Source organism: Heterodontus francisci, chromosome 49 (assembly GCF_036365525.1).
Source record: "Heterodontus francisci isolate sHetFra1 chromosome 49, sHetFra1.hap1, whole genome shotgun sequence".
NCBI classification, from domain to species: domain Eukaryota; kingdom Metazoa; phylum Chordata; class Chondrichthyes; order Heterodontiformes; family Heterodontidae; genus Heterodontus; species Heterodontus francisci.
The window spans coordinates 12,296,980-12,311,251 of NC_090419.1; the positions used below are offsets into that span (position 1 = coordinate 12,296,980).

The following is a 14,272-nucleotide window of genomic DNA, read 5'->3' on the forward strand; positions in this document are numbered from 1 at the left end:
CTTGGACGGGCACCCCCCTCCCTGCCGGAGGCCGTGAAAATCACAGCCTCCGGTACCGACTGAATGGTATCTGGTGGAGGTGTAGGGGGGGGTATCATCTATCCATAGATGAACGTACATAGATGGTGACATCTTACAAACATGCCCCACCCCCTTACAGACATGAAACCGCACCCCGTCCAAGGTCCAGAAGACGCGGTAGGCCGTCCCCTGGAACTCTACATTGAAATGGCCCTCTGTAACCTCCTCCCGCGCCAGCTGCATGAATAGCTGGCGGCGGAAGGAGTACACATGTCGGAGGCTGTTCTTCCGAAGACCGAGTGGGACTGGAGTGAGCCCCGTCTTTATCCCCCCCCAGATGGTGCAGGTGGGGAAGGAGGAGCTCACCAGGAATGAAGGGCAGGACGTTGGATAAAATGACCCTTTGCGCAGTGGCCTCCAGGGGGTCCATTGGCAGAAAGGTCCCGCCCACGGTGAGCCCCTTGTTCAGAGCCAGGGACACCGCCCGCTCGGTCTTCAGGAAAAACACTGCCTTCCCGTACATTTTAGAGGCTGCAACAATGGCCGAAGGGCCGACAACCTCGGCCATTGCTTTCACGCATGCCTCTATCGTCATGTTTGGGTGGACGTAGCTCTTGACCCCATGCTTCGATGTTAATAAAGCAAACGGTGACGGGGCAACAGGTGCAGCTGCAGCAGCCGCAGCAGCATATGTACGGGAAGGCCCCGCCACCGGCGAAGGAGGGCTTGCCATGGGGTCGAACAGCCACGTCCACCCCCAAGAAGCAAAGCAATTTTACACAATTGAAACAAAACAAACAAACTTTAAACAAAGTGGAGTGGGAGTAGAGGAGGATAGGGGTAGGAAGGTAAAGGAAAAAGGGGGGATAGGTGACTGAGTGGAGGAAGGGAGAGAAAGGCTGAAAGGGATGTTTGATCCAACTGCCAGTTGGAGCACCTTTGTAACAATTAGTCCAAAACTGTTTGTTGTCTTCCAGTTGGGGGAGGCTTCTTCGCCCGGGACAGCTGGAGCCGCCCGGTACTCTCCTCTTCTGCTTTTAACAAGACAGTCTTCACCCGGGCAACTCCAGCTGTCCCGAGCAGGCAGTTGGGGTGGGGAGGGAGCTCCCTGTGTGCAAGCACCAATACAAATACAGGGGCCCCCTACTGGATTTGGCAGCCCCACCCAAGTCTTCAGGCCTCTTCTCCCTCCCCCAAACAGTCCAAACTTAAGAGTTCTTCAGGTGCCCTGACACTCACCTCTCCAAAACAATTGCAGCCTTCCTTGGTTTCAATCCACTCTGCATTCACCTCTCTCCAGTTTCTCCAATTACTCCAGTCTCCTCTCTCCACTCTGCAGTTGCAGCAGCTGCTCCCCCTCATTCCAGGCAGGAAGTGCTCCAAATTGCCCAGCCAATCCCAGTGCTCTATCTGTCCTGTGAGTGTTTGATCGGGACAGTGTAGAGGGAGCTTTACTCTGTTTCTAACCCCCTTTTTTTTTTATACAGTGTAGAGGGAGATTTACTCTGTATCTACCCCCCGTGCTGTACCTTTCCTGGGAGTGTTTGAGGGGGACAGTGTGGAGGGAGCTTTACTCTGTATCTAACCCCCGTTTTTTTTTTACTGAAATACAGCCAGAAGAGAACCCCCGTTTTTTTTTTATACACAGTGTAGAGGGAGCTTTACTCTGTTTCTAACCCCCTTTTTTTTTTATACAGTGTAGAGGGAGATTTACTCTGTATCTAACCCCCGTGCTGTACCTGTCCTGGGAGTGTTTGATGGGGACAGTATCCACAGGTTGCCTGAAGGATTAAGTATTCCAGGCCCCAGTACTTTCATGCCTCACCTTGAGTATAAAAAAAAAGCAGTGTTGAGGTTAGGCAGTAACAGATCCTGAATGAAAACAGCGAGTCCCTTCACCTAACCCGGAACGTGTGAGGGCCAGACACAGAGCATGAGACAGAAGCTGGAATCCCCGGAATGCAGGCAACAAATCCCACCAGGAAAGAAATCACTTGTGTTACTGGGTGAGAGTTCACCGCTCGCTGTGCAGAGTCACTGGATAGAACTTTCTCTGCTTCGTCTTCTGGAGGTACTGACTCTGACTGCTTGACAGCGCTGTGGGTGCTCCAGACAAACTCAGTCCCTCACTCAAATGGCCAGTGGTGTCTGACTGCCTCAGCCCAGAGGCACTGAGGTCAATTGCAAGGCCTGACCGCCATCCAATTTGAGCTTCCTCGGCAGAGTGGGGGATGGAGCGGAGGGCCCCCTCACTTTGCGGTTTTGTGCTGAGAGCCCCCGTTTTCTGTGTGAAGGTAAAACATTTGCCGGCATCAGACTAACACCAGAGTGAAGACTTTTCCCTCAGCTGAAACTAACAATTGTTGTCATCTCCGCCGCCGATCTCCCTCTCACTCCACGTAGCTGTCACCCAGCACCTTCCCTCCACACTGAGATCATGGTGCAGAAACCAGAGGTGCAAACTCACCGTAATAAAAACAAAAAAGTGCTGGAAATACTCAGCAGGCCCGGCAGCAGCCGTGAAGAGAGAAGCAGAGTTAACGTTTCAGGTCTGTGACCTTTCGTCAGAACTGGCAAAGGTTAGAAAAGAATTAGGTTTTAAACAAGTGAAGTGGAGGGGAGTGAGGGAGAGAACAAACGGGAAAGTTTTTAATCGGGCAGGAGAGATTAAATAACAAAGTACAAGCATCAACACACTCCTGCCCTCCACCCTAACACCTTCCCCTTTGTTTGTGCTGTCTCGAGCTTGTGACTCACCGTCTGCCACTGGCCTGTGCTCAAAGGGCTTTTTAATTGATTTTCCGATGGTTTTTCCCTCTCTCCTGAATGGATTTTAGTCCTTTCCTAGTATGTTGCAAAGTGGCAATTGCTCCGTTGTGAGTCTAGACCATTTGGGGCAGTTTAATTATAGCAAAGAGCAGCCCTGGCCACAATTCTCATTAACGCTGTCCTCGTCTGACATCCCAACAATGTGCGTTTTCCAGCGAGAGTCCCTCAACACGGGGCACAAATGCTGGATAATACTTCCCTTCTCTAACTCAGGGGCCACTGAATCTAAAAAAAACAGGAGCAGGAGGAGGCCGTTTGGCCCCTCGAACCTGCTCTGCCTACAATAAGATCAAGGCTGAACTGCTACGTCAACTCCATTCTCGCACCCTGTCCCCTCGATTCCCTCAGTGCCCAAAGATTTATCAATCTCAGCCTTGAATATACTCAACCACTGAGCATCCGCAGCCCCCTGGAGTAAAAAATTCCAAAGATTCACAACTTTCCGAGTGAAGACATTCCTTCCCATCTCAGTCCAAAATGGCTGACCCCTTATCTTGAGATCCAGCGTCCACCCTGTCAAGCCCTCTTAAAAAGTTTATACATTTCAATGACATGACCTCTCATTCTTCTAAACTGGAGAGTATAGACCCATTCTACTCAATCTCTCAACAGGACAGCCCTCCTACGGTAGTTTATTTTTTTTTAATTTAGAGATACAGCACTGAAACAGGCCCTTCGGCCCACCGAGTCTGTGCCGACCATTAATCACCCATTTATACTAATCCTACACTAATCCCATATTCCTACCACATCCTCACCTGTCCCTATATTCCCCTACCACCTACCTATACTAGGGGCAATTTATAATGGCCAATTTACCTATCAACCTGCAAGTCTTTTGGCTGTGGGAGGAAACCGGAGCACCCGGAGGAAACCCACGCAGACACAGGGAGAACTTGCAAACTCCACACAAGCAGTACCCAGAATTGAACCCTGGTCGCTGGAGCTGTGAGGCTGCGGTGCTAACCACTGCCAGTTCATGGCCAGTTTTCACTTGTGAGCTCAGACTTGCAATTGTCAACAGACTATTCAACCATCTGGGGCATCATAGCCCGACACTGACACGTGTACAAATTCCAACTAGGATTACTTGCTGGTGCTCAGGATTGGAACTCCTTGCCCCTCCAGTCCAGTGCTCAGTAAAAGGCAGGGTTGGAAGGTGTAGGGGTCAGTCCCAGCAGCTGATGCATCTACGCACTGAATCAGCAATCACACGGAAAGAGGAAATAAGACACTCACGAATGCTTGAGCTCATCACAACAGTGATGTGCGCGGTTTCTAGTGGGTGCACGCACACACACACAGAGGCAGGATTTATTTTGCAATGCTTCAAGAAACTGTTGATTATTATAGCTGAACTTTTTTTTTTTAAATTGAATATCTAACACAATAACCCAGCACCAGCTTGTTAAAAGGGGGGGAGGGGGGGGGGGGGGGGGGGGGGGGGTGGGGGGAGGGAGGAACTCACCATCAGAACCATTATCCAAAAATAAAAATGGATGGATTTGGTGCCGGGGTATAGCACGGAGATCAAGCAGAGCAAATCCCTCTCTGTCACTGTGCCTCAGATCCATCCCAGAAAGTGGCACCAGCGTGACACTTCTCATTTCTGGGGCGCGCCCATCATTAATCAGATGCCATTACACCACTCGGTGCCCGTAGGAGGCGGCTTTTAAAAAAAACATAAATTAGAACGAAAGTTAGGGTTCCAATTAGTTGAATATTTTAAATTTAAGAGCAGGTGCCAATGACAGTAGAGAGCAACAAACGTGCCGCAGGAATATGAGCGTGCACAGTTCAGGCAGAAATACCCTCGGGCACTGACTGCCCGACTGTAGACTGAGCTATCCCATACCCGCCCGCCTCAGCACTCCCAAGAAAAACCAGCCACCTTCAAGGCTCAATAATCCACCATGGTGGGATCACCATTGCAATGGAGGCCTTTGCTTGGATCGTTCAGCCACAGATACGTGTTTCTACTCCTGTATTTTATTTTGGCCTGTCTCAAGAAAGATCTGATGGTGCACTTCCCTCTGTCAGATACAATAAAAAAATCATCTGCACCAATCCATTTTTCTATTAAGCCCAATAGAGCCCACGAGATAATTAATCGCAGTTACAATCCGGGGGTAGGGGGTGGCGTGGTCCCAAAGGATTCACCGTCCTTCCACCTTCCCTCCCTCCCTCCTCCATCTGTTCATTCAGGTGCCTCTCTCCTCTAGCTGCTTCCTTTGTTCCCGTCTGCCGCAGTCGGACAATGCGCTTAGCGCCGCGCGTCCTGGCAGGCCCCGGCGGCTTACTGAAGGCCGGCTCGTAAGTGTGTTGCTTCGGGTGACTTCATTGTACAGGAACTCTTGCAGTCAGCTCCTTCCATCGTCAATCTCAACCTGAGCCGAGAGAAAACACAGAAAACTCTGAGCCTCCACTGCCAGTCCACATTGACTTAACGTGACTAAAGTATACAGTGCAATGTCTCTGAAATGTTATTTATATAGGGACTTCCAAAAAGTTTGATAAAGTTCCTCATGAGGACACTCAGCGAAAGCTGAAGCTCAAGTAATTGAAGATAAATTATTGACCTGTGAGGAAATTAACTGAGCGGAAAGAGACAGAGTCGGAATAATGAGCAGGGTATGATTAGTAGCGTCACACATAGGATCAGCGTCGGGGCCTCTACTATTCACCACATTTATTAACAACTTGGCTAATGGGATAGAAAGCCACATATCCAAAAATCTGCTTCCACGCCTATCGGGCAGTGCTCTTCAAATCCTAACCACTCATTGTATAAAGTCGTTTTTCCCTCATGTTGCCTCTGGTTTATTTGCCAACCACCTTAAAACCTGTGCCCTCTGGTTATCGGTCCTTTAGACACTGGAAGCAGTCTCTCTTGATCTAAATCCTTCACGATTTTAAACACCTCTATCAAATCTCTTCTGATTTTTCCTCTTAAGCTACACGCAGGGGATCCAGGGTGCAGCGACAGGAAAATCTGTTCCGGTATTGCAGTACGTACAAAGGGGCAATGTCAACACTCCACTATAAGCCAGGAAAGAACGAAGCAAAGCTTGGCCAATACACTGAAGGATCATTTCAGAAGGTCTAAAAAGGGGAAAGCTAGGCAAGCACAGAGGGAGAAAGGAATAAAATCTGAGGAGGCCAGTGGAAGAGGGTGGGAGGAGACTTGGGTGCAGCATGAAGACCAGCAGGGCCAAAATGGCCTGATTCTGGGCAGTAGATTCCTTGTAATTCGACGCACCAGCAATTTACTGCAAAAATAAAATATCTCCCAAGTTCTAAAACCAGTGCAACCATGACGTGCTCACCTTCCTTGCAATCTGAAACCCAGCTGTTGCTCAACGTAGTTTAGAAAGGGCCCCTTGCAGCTGGAGTACAGCATGCGCTCCTTGATACTGCATTTATTCCCTGGCATGGAGTAGATGAAGACTGTCGAGAAAGAGAGAGAGGGGGAGAACAGAGTTCAGGACAGTAGCCAACACAATGGATGTTAAGTAACAAACAGAGCAGACTGAACGGATCCACACAATGATCAAACTCCCCTCCCCGGGGACTGAGCAGAACAGAACCTACAGGGAGGTTCCGGGTTCCATCCCTGGCTGTGCTAGGAGGCCAGCATTCCTGGGCCAGGGAGAGAGCGACAAAATAAAACTGACCCACCATTCCCGCTTCCGACTGCTAGCCAGTGCCACACCCCAGTAGAGAGTCGGTGCCTTCAGGAAGGTTGCCCTACACATCCTGCCTCTCTTTTTAGGGAGGAACGCAAGGACATCAGAAACAGGAGCAAGAGGAGGCCATTCGGCCCCTCGAGCCTGCTCCTCCATTCAATAAGATCATGGCTGATCTTCTACTTCAACTCCACCTTCCACCCTATTGCTCGATTCCCTCAGTATCCAAAATCCATTGATCTCAGACTTGAATATACTCAACGACGGAGCAGCCACAGCTCTCTGCGGGGGTGAGGGGGAGGAGAATTCCAAGATTCACAACCCTCCGAGTGAAGAAATTTCTCCCCATCTCAGTCCGAAATGGCTGAGCCCTTATCCTGAGACTGTGACCCCCTGTGTTCGAGACTCTCCAGCCGGGGTGGGGGGGGGGGAAAAACAGCCACTCAGCATCTACCCTGTCAAACCCCTCTCAGAATGAGAGATCACCTCTCATACTTCTAAACTCCAGAGAATATCGGCCCCTTCTGCTCAAAAGGTAGATAAATCCCCTTTCTCTTGATTCTTCTAGACTGCAAGGGACAGCAGGCTCACTAACTTTTCCCGGGGAACCTCCTGGTCTGCATGGCTTAACAGCACACCAAGTAAAGGTCCCCACTATGTGGGGCACAGCTCAGAAGATCCACAACTCCATACAACAGTAGAAAATGTTGCAGAAAAACATTCTCTCCCTGCAGATCAACAGTAGAATCTCTCGAGAGGCAAGAGCAGAGCCTTCTCCTCACCAACCTGGCTTGAATTCAAGCAAAAATCCAGGGTAACAAAAGACAGTCTGTAACCCACTCCACCATCACCCGGGTTCCCCATTATCCTTCTCAGAAGACAGGTCAACATTAAAAGGGTCCCTCGCCTCCCGTATAAAGCAGCAAGATGCCACGATGAGATGGCTACCTAGCCGCTCCCCTTCCCCGAACTGCCTGCGCCCACCTCCAAAGCGGCAGCTAGCTGCAGTCCAGCCAGATGAAACTGCACTAACACACCCACCCACCCAGCGATTCCAGGTGCTTGCCCTCGTGTGAATGCTTGTACATGAAAAAATGCCAACGTGAAAGTCCAAGGGCACACGTGTCGGAAGCTCAGCAATCTCAGTCGGCTGTGCGTGGACGAGGCTAATCACTTCAACCTCTGTATCTAGTTTCTGCGTGGGGGCGGAAAAAAAAGAGGAGAATATTGTTAGAATGTTTTAAGATGAGGTAACCTGTGCATCACAGTAATCCTTTTAACATTTCGGGTGACACAGCATATGCAAGTGAAAGGGAAAGCTTAACATTGTCAATATCCACAAACAACAGACTGTTGAGAAACTCTAGGGAGAGAATGAAAAGTTCTAGTTCTCCGGGACAAGATAAACATTTGGCCTAAACACCAATGGTTATTCTAAATAAAGCTTGTCGGCGAAGAGGATAGAAGCTGCGTAAACATCTAAAAACACAGCCTCAACTCAATGCGCAACCCGACATATACATGCTCCGTAAGCACAGGCTAAGCTTGCATTATAGCCTAAGAATACAGCCAGTTCCCCGTCAAGACAGAGCGCTCTTAAGGGCCTGAAGCAGGGGGAGCTGGTCACTCCTGCACTCGTGTTGTTCTCTTGGGTTGGAGAGCATTCTCTGGAGGTGGTCAGAGACAGGGAAGCAGGATGCATTAGGGAAGGAAATCTGCCATCCCTACCCGGTCTGGCCTATATGTGACATATGAACTAGAAGCAGGAGTAGGCCACTCAGCAAGATCATGGCAGATCTGATTGTAACCTTGGACTCCACATTCCCGCCTACCCCCGATAACCTTTCACCCCCTTGCTTATCAAGAATCTATCTACCTCTGCCTTAGTGACCCCCTAGTTCTAGATTCTCCCACAAGGGGAAACATCCTTTCCACATCCACCCTGTCAAGACCCTCAGGATCTTATATGTTTCAAGCAGGTCACCTCTTACTCTTCTAAATTCCAGCGGATACAAGGCTACCCTGTCCAATCTTTCCTCGTAAGACAGCCCGCTCATTCAGGTATTAGTCTAGTAAACCTTCTCTGTACTGTCTCCAAAGCATTTACATCCTTCCTTAAATAGGAGACCAGTACTGTACACAGTACTCCAGATGTGGTCTCACCAATGCCCTGTATAACTGAAGCATAACCTCCCTACTTTTATATTCAATTCCCCTCGCAATAAACAGTGACATTCTATTAGCTTTCCTTATTACATGCTAACCACAGTAATGTGGCTGACTCGGAAGTGGCCCAGCATGCCACTCATTTGTACTCGAGGCAGCAGTTCAACACCACCGCCAGCTCAATGGGTAATAAATGCCAGCCTTGCCCATCTGGAGATGAACCAAGAGGGAAGCAACGTCCCATTGGAATTGGGAGATTTGGGGTGGGGGGGAGAAGGGAATGCACTCCGCACTTGCCACTCACGAGCCAGCTTCCGCAGGAGATGAGAGTCGAGCGCGATCGGCCCACTTACCAGCTGGACATAGTTGACTTTCTTCTGTTGGAGCTGCTGCAGGGCCTGCAGAGCGTCCTCTTGACCGGGAACGCGATGCCCTGCAGAGTTGGCTGCTTGGTGTCAACGTTAACCTCCGTGTTTATCTGAGAGGACAAAAAACAAATCCTTTCTGTAACAGAACACTGAGCAAAGCAGCAAGAAACAGGCACGTGCATTTCAGTCCCGAAAAGGAGCATTCTTCAGTCTTTTCAAAGAAACCCTGTTCGGGAAGCGCACGCTCGAGATCAGCAACGACAGAATTTTAGGGTGCTCTGAATCGACCTGTTTGATAGTATAGGACTGTATAGTCTGTTCCATCCCTCCTTCCACTCCCCTTTGGTTTTGTATTCAAGATCAAGAAGGTTCCAGCTCCTGTCCCCGTTCTGTGTCGTGATTACCCAATCCAGCCAGGGTGGAGCCTATCTATTCTAATCCCATTTTCCAGCACTTGGCCCATAGTGCCTATGACGTTTCAAGTGCTCATCTAAATACTTAAATCTTGTGAGGGTTTGTGCCTCTACCATCCCTTCAGCGCCCCTGGGTTACTCGGGTGGACTCTTTCCCCCCCACCCCCCCCACCAGTATCCCAGCGAGAGTCAGGAACACAAGGGAGAAAATGATGCAGACAGGGCACGCACACACACACTTGTTTCACGGCACAAACACACGGGCATGCACAGGAGAAGCTCTTAGCAGTCCCCCTCGCATGCACAACCTACCGAACCGCACAGAGACTCTGCCGTGACCCGTGGAAGCAGCACAGACAGCACACGTCACTGCCATCGCTGTCAGACTATAAAACAACGAGGAACGTTTACTTGCTCAGCACTCAACGTCGAGATTCAAAATGCCCGAGAGAGACAGAGAGAGAGACCAAGAAAAAACAGCACCCAACTAGAATGCCAAAAATCTTGAATAAACAAGACGTGGGTGAAGGTCGGGTAGGATGGTTAACCCAACCCCTGTGAGATCGAGGGGGTTGAGGTGCACAGATCAGTGAAATGTCATGGACACAGATAGACTAATGGAACGCTGACTTTCATATCTCAAGGACCAGAAGTCATGTTTAAATAGTATACATTTGAGGGGAAACTGGAGAAACCCACGAAGGAGAGGGAACAGAAGGATATGCGGATAGGGTGAGACAGAGAGTGGGTGGGAGAGGCTCGTGTGGAGTATAAACACTGTGAGCGATGCACAGGTTACCTCGCTGATCTTCAGCTGCTGCAGCTCCTGTTCAGCAGCCGTCAGGGAGCAGGTGCTGCGTCTGAGGCCAGATGCCTTTGTAGCCATTCAGAGTGACGTCGTCCTGCAAGAGAGAGAGAGACGAGTGGGACATCAGGCAGCAGCTCCGGCGGGGTGGTGGGGGAGGGGCAGCGGTTCGCAAGAAAGCGTCACCTCCTGCCCTCGTGGGACCGGATTAACTGGAGCGGAGGATATCCTGCACCCAATAGATCAGAGGAAGCTGAACTCCAGCAACCACCCCACGCATATTAAAAAAAACCCAACCGTACCAGCTGAGTCGCAGATATCTCATCCTTGATGTGTCCTCCGCCAAACTCCTTCTTCAACGTGGCCCTGGTGCTGCGTAAAGCATCTTCTGTCGAACCTAAAACACAGCAGGGAAAGGAATTCAGACAATCACACACAGCGGCCGGCCATGGAAACCACCCCCCTCACACTCACGAGAAACACAGCACGCGGCCTGTCGCTTGCAGAACAGGAGATAGGAGGAGGCCATTCGGGCCCCTCGAACCTCCTCCGCCGTTTCAGTAAGATCATGGCTGATCTTCTACCTCAACCCCACTGCCCGCCCGCACCCAATAAACCCTCGATTCCCTCAGTGCCCAAAAATCCATCGATCTCAGTCTTGAACATACTCAGTGCCCAAAAATCCATCGATCTCAGTCTTGAACATACTCAACAACCCGAGCATCCACAGCTCCCTGGGGGAAGAGAATTCCACAGGTTTACGACCCTTCGAGTGAAGATTTCTCCCCATCTCAGTCCGAAATGGCCGACCCCTCATCCTGAGACTGTGTCCCCCGTGTCTGAGCCTCTTGTGAGTCCCACATTCTCACCACTCTCTGGGGAAAGGAGTTTCTCCTGAATTCCCCATTGGATTTATTACTGACTGTCTTATATTGATGGCCCCCTAGTTCTGGTCTCCCCCACAAGTGGAAACATCTTCTCCACGTCTACCCGATCGAAACCCCCTTCATCATTTTAAAGACCTCTATCAGGTCACCCCTCAGCCTTCTCTTTTCTAGAGAGACGAGCCCCCCAGACTGTTCAATCTTTCCCGATGGTTATAACCTCTCCGTTCTGTTATCTGCTTGGTGAAATATTTTTGCATCTTGTCCCGTGTCTCAATACCCTTGTTCAAATCCACCAAAATCAGGAGGCAAACAAGAGGCTGTGGGTTCACTGAGACTCAAAAACCCAAGCAAAGGAACCCCCAACGCCCAGGGAGCACAACGCCAAGTTGGAAAAGATGAGGTGCATCAGAATTCGGCGTTTGACGCTGCCGAGCTTGAGGTTTTGAAGGGAGGAGAGCAGGCTGGGGAGGGGGTGTAGGCGGGAGGCAAGGAGTGTTAGATACCCCATTATATGGCCAGCCCTCATGCAGCAGCCCCTGCAGGATGTTATTGTGAAGAGACTGTATTTCATCTATTCCCCATCCCAGCCCACAGGATCAGATCTTACAGCCGAGCACTCAGGTATCCACGATATGAAGATCCACTCGAGCCCCTGGGCGTTGCGGCTGTCGAGGCAGTACAGGATGTAGCAGGGCTGGGCCTTCTGGAGCACCGAGAGCACGAGTTCATCATAATCTTTGTCCCACGTCTTCCCCGGCTTCTTGCACTCACCTGCGACAAGGAGCTCTGGAAGCAAGAGACGAGCCACCATCAGACTGGGCCGCCGGCCTGCACCGCCGTAACTACTCTCCTCGCACAGCCCACACCCCGCCAGCACACCCTCCCCACTCCCCTGCCAATCCCCTCCCCCGCCAGCACCCTGCTCCACCAGCCCCCACTCCTCTCCCCCGACAGCACCCACTCCCCCGCCAACCCCCTGCTCAAACAGCACCCACTCCCCCGCGAACCCCCAGCTCCACCAGCTCCCACTCCCCTCCCCCGACAGCACCCACTCCCCCGCCAACCCCCTGCTCCACCAGCTCCCACTCCCCTCCCCCGACAGCACCCCCTCCCCACTCCCCCGCCAACCCCCTGCTCAAACAGCACCCACTCCCCCGCCAACCCCCTGCTCAAAAAGCCCCCATCCCCACTCCCCTGCCAAACACCCCTCCCCTGGAAACCCCCTCCCCTGCCAGTCCCCCCTCCCCTGCCCCAACAGCCCCCACTCCCCTGCCAACCCCCTCCCCCTGCCCCACCAGCCCCCCCTCCCCGCTCCCCTGCCCCACCAGCCCCCATTCCCCTGCCTACCCCCTCCCCCACCAGCCCCCTCCCTCCCTCCCCACACCCCACCAACCCCTTCTCCCCAGCCATCCCACTCCCCACCAGCACCCACTCCCCTGCCAACCCCCTCCCTCCCCACACCCCGCCATCCCACTCCCTCCCCACACCCCACCAGCACCCACTCCCCTGCCAACCCCCTCCCTCCCCACACCCCGCCATCCCACTCCCTCCCCACACCCCACCAGCACCCACTCCCCTGCCGACCCCTTCCCCCGCCAGCCCCCTCCCTCCCCACACCCTGCCAGCCTCCCCCACTCCTCTGCCTACCCCCTCCCCCGGTAGCCTACTCCCTCCCCACACCCCGCCAGCCTCCTGTCCCCACTTCCCTGCCAACCCCCTCCCCCGCCAGCCCTCTCCCTCCCCACACCCCGCCAGCCTCCTGTCCCCACTTCCCTGACAACCCCCTCCCCCGCCAGCCCTCTCCCTCCCCACACCCCGCCAGCCTCCTGTCCCTACTTCCCTGCCAACCCCCTCCCCCGCCAGCCCTCTCCACACCCCGCCAGCCTCCTGTCCCCACTTCCCTGCCAACCCCCTCCCCCGCCAGCCCTCTCCCTCCCCACACCCCACCAGCCTACTGTCTCCACTCCCCTGCCAACCCCTTCCCCCGCCAGCCCACTCCCTCCCCACACCCCGCCAGCCTCCTGTCCCCACTTCCCTCCAACCCCCTCCCCCGCCAGCCCACCCTCCCCACACCCTGCCAGCCCCCTCCCCCATCAACCCCCCCTCCACCCTGCCCTGCCAACCCCCTCTCCGCCAACCTCCTCTCCTTCCCCACACCCCGCTAACCCCTTCTCCCCTCCCTCTCCCCCACACCAACACCCTCTCCCTACTCCCCACCAACCTCCTGCACTCCCCGCCAAACCCCTCTCCCCACCCCTCCCCTCCAGTGCTGTACTGGGCTATAATGTCACCCTGAACCGAGAGGCAAGGTCCATTCTGACATTCTGTCCACCAACAACCCTTCACGCGCAGCCAGCCCAGACGCTCAGTGTTGGGAGGCTATGTGACTTTAGGGGGCATCGCAGTTGCCCACGGCCTGGTTGCCTCATCACACCCAGACACATCTCAGCAGGAGTCACTGGGGTGGGGGTCAGGCAAGAGAGTATTGCCCCATCCCCACCCCAGCCTAGGGTGGGGGTGGGGAGAACACCCCCCCCCCCACAACCCCGAGACCTTCCCGGTCAGTGTGGCTCAGCGTGGCACTCGCCCATCAATGCATCAGGGTATAAAAACAGACACATATTTAATTAGAAGTAGGGCTGGTTTCAACAGACGGAGGGAGCGTGCCGGAGTTTCCAGTACCATTGTCGATGAGGACCTGAATCAGTCGGACCGAACCATCCTTCGATCGGGAAAACAACCGCTGCAATTCCTGCGAAGCTGCAAAAATAAACAAAACGGAAAACGTCAAGCCTGGGGTGGGGAGCCGCGAGAACGGGACAAATCAGACATAGCTCAGGGAGGTTCCGTACTCTGTTTCAGGCCGTCAGGAAGAGTTAAGGCAGTTTGGAAAGGGCCGACTTCAGCGTCACGAACCGCGGCTCTCTCGACCCGAAAAGGAAAATGAACCAAACTGATCTCACTGATACTTGCGGTAAAGCTGGTCCTAGTCAGGGGAAGCAACAGTCACAGTGTCACTCTGCAATAACTCACGGCCACACTCATGAAAAAAGGGGAACCGTTCTATAGAAAGTCTGGCTTGCAAGCTAAAATTTCA

General features: G+C 52.7%; 1 pseudogene; it reads right to left on the bottom strand.

Moving 5' to 3' along the window:
- Positions 1-4,104: 4,104 nt before the first annotated feature.
- LOC137358372 (twinfilin-2-like) lies at positions 4,105-13,999 on the bottom strand (annotated as a pseudogene).
- Between the last annotated feature and the right edge of the window lie 273 nt (positions 14,000-14,272).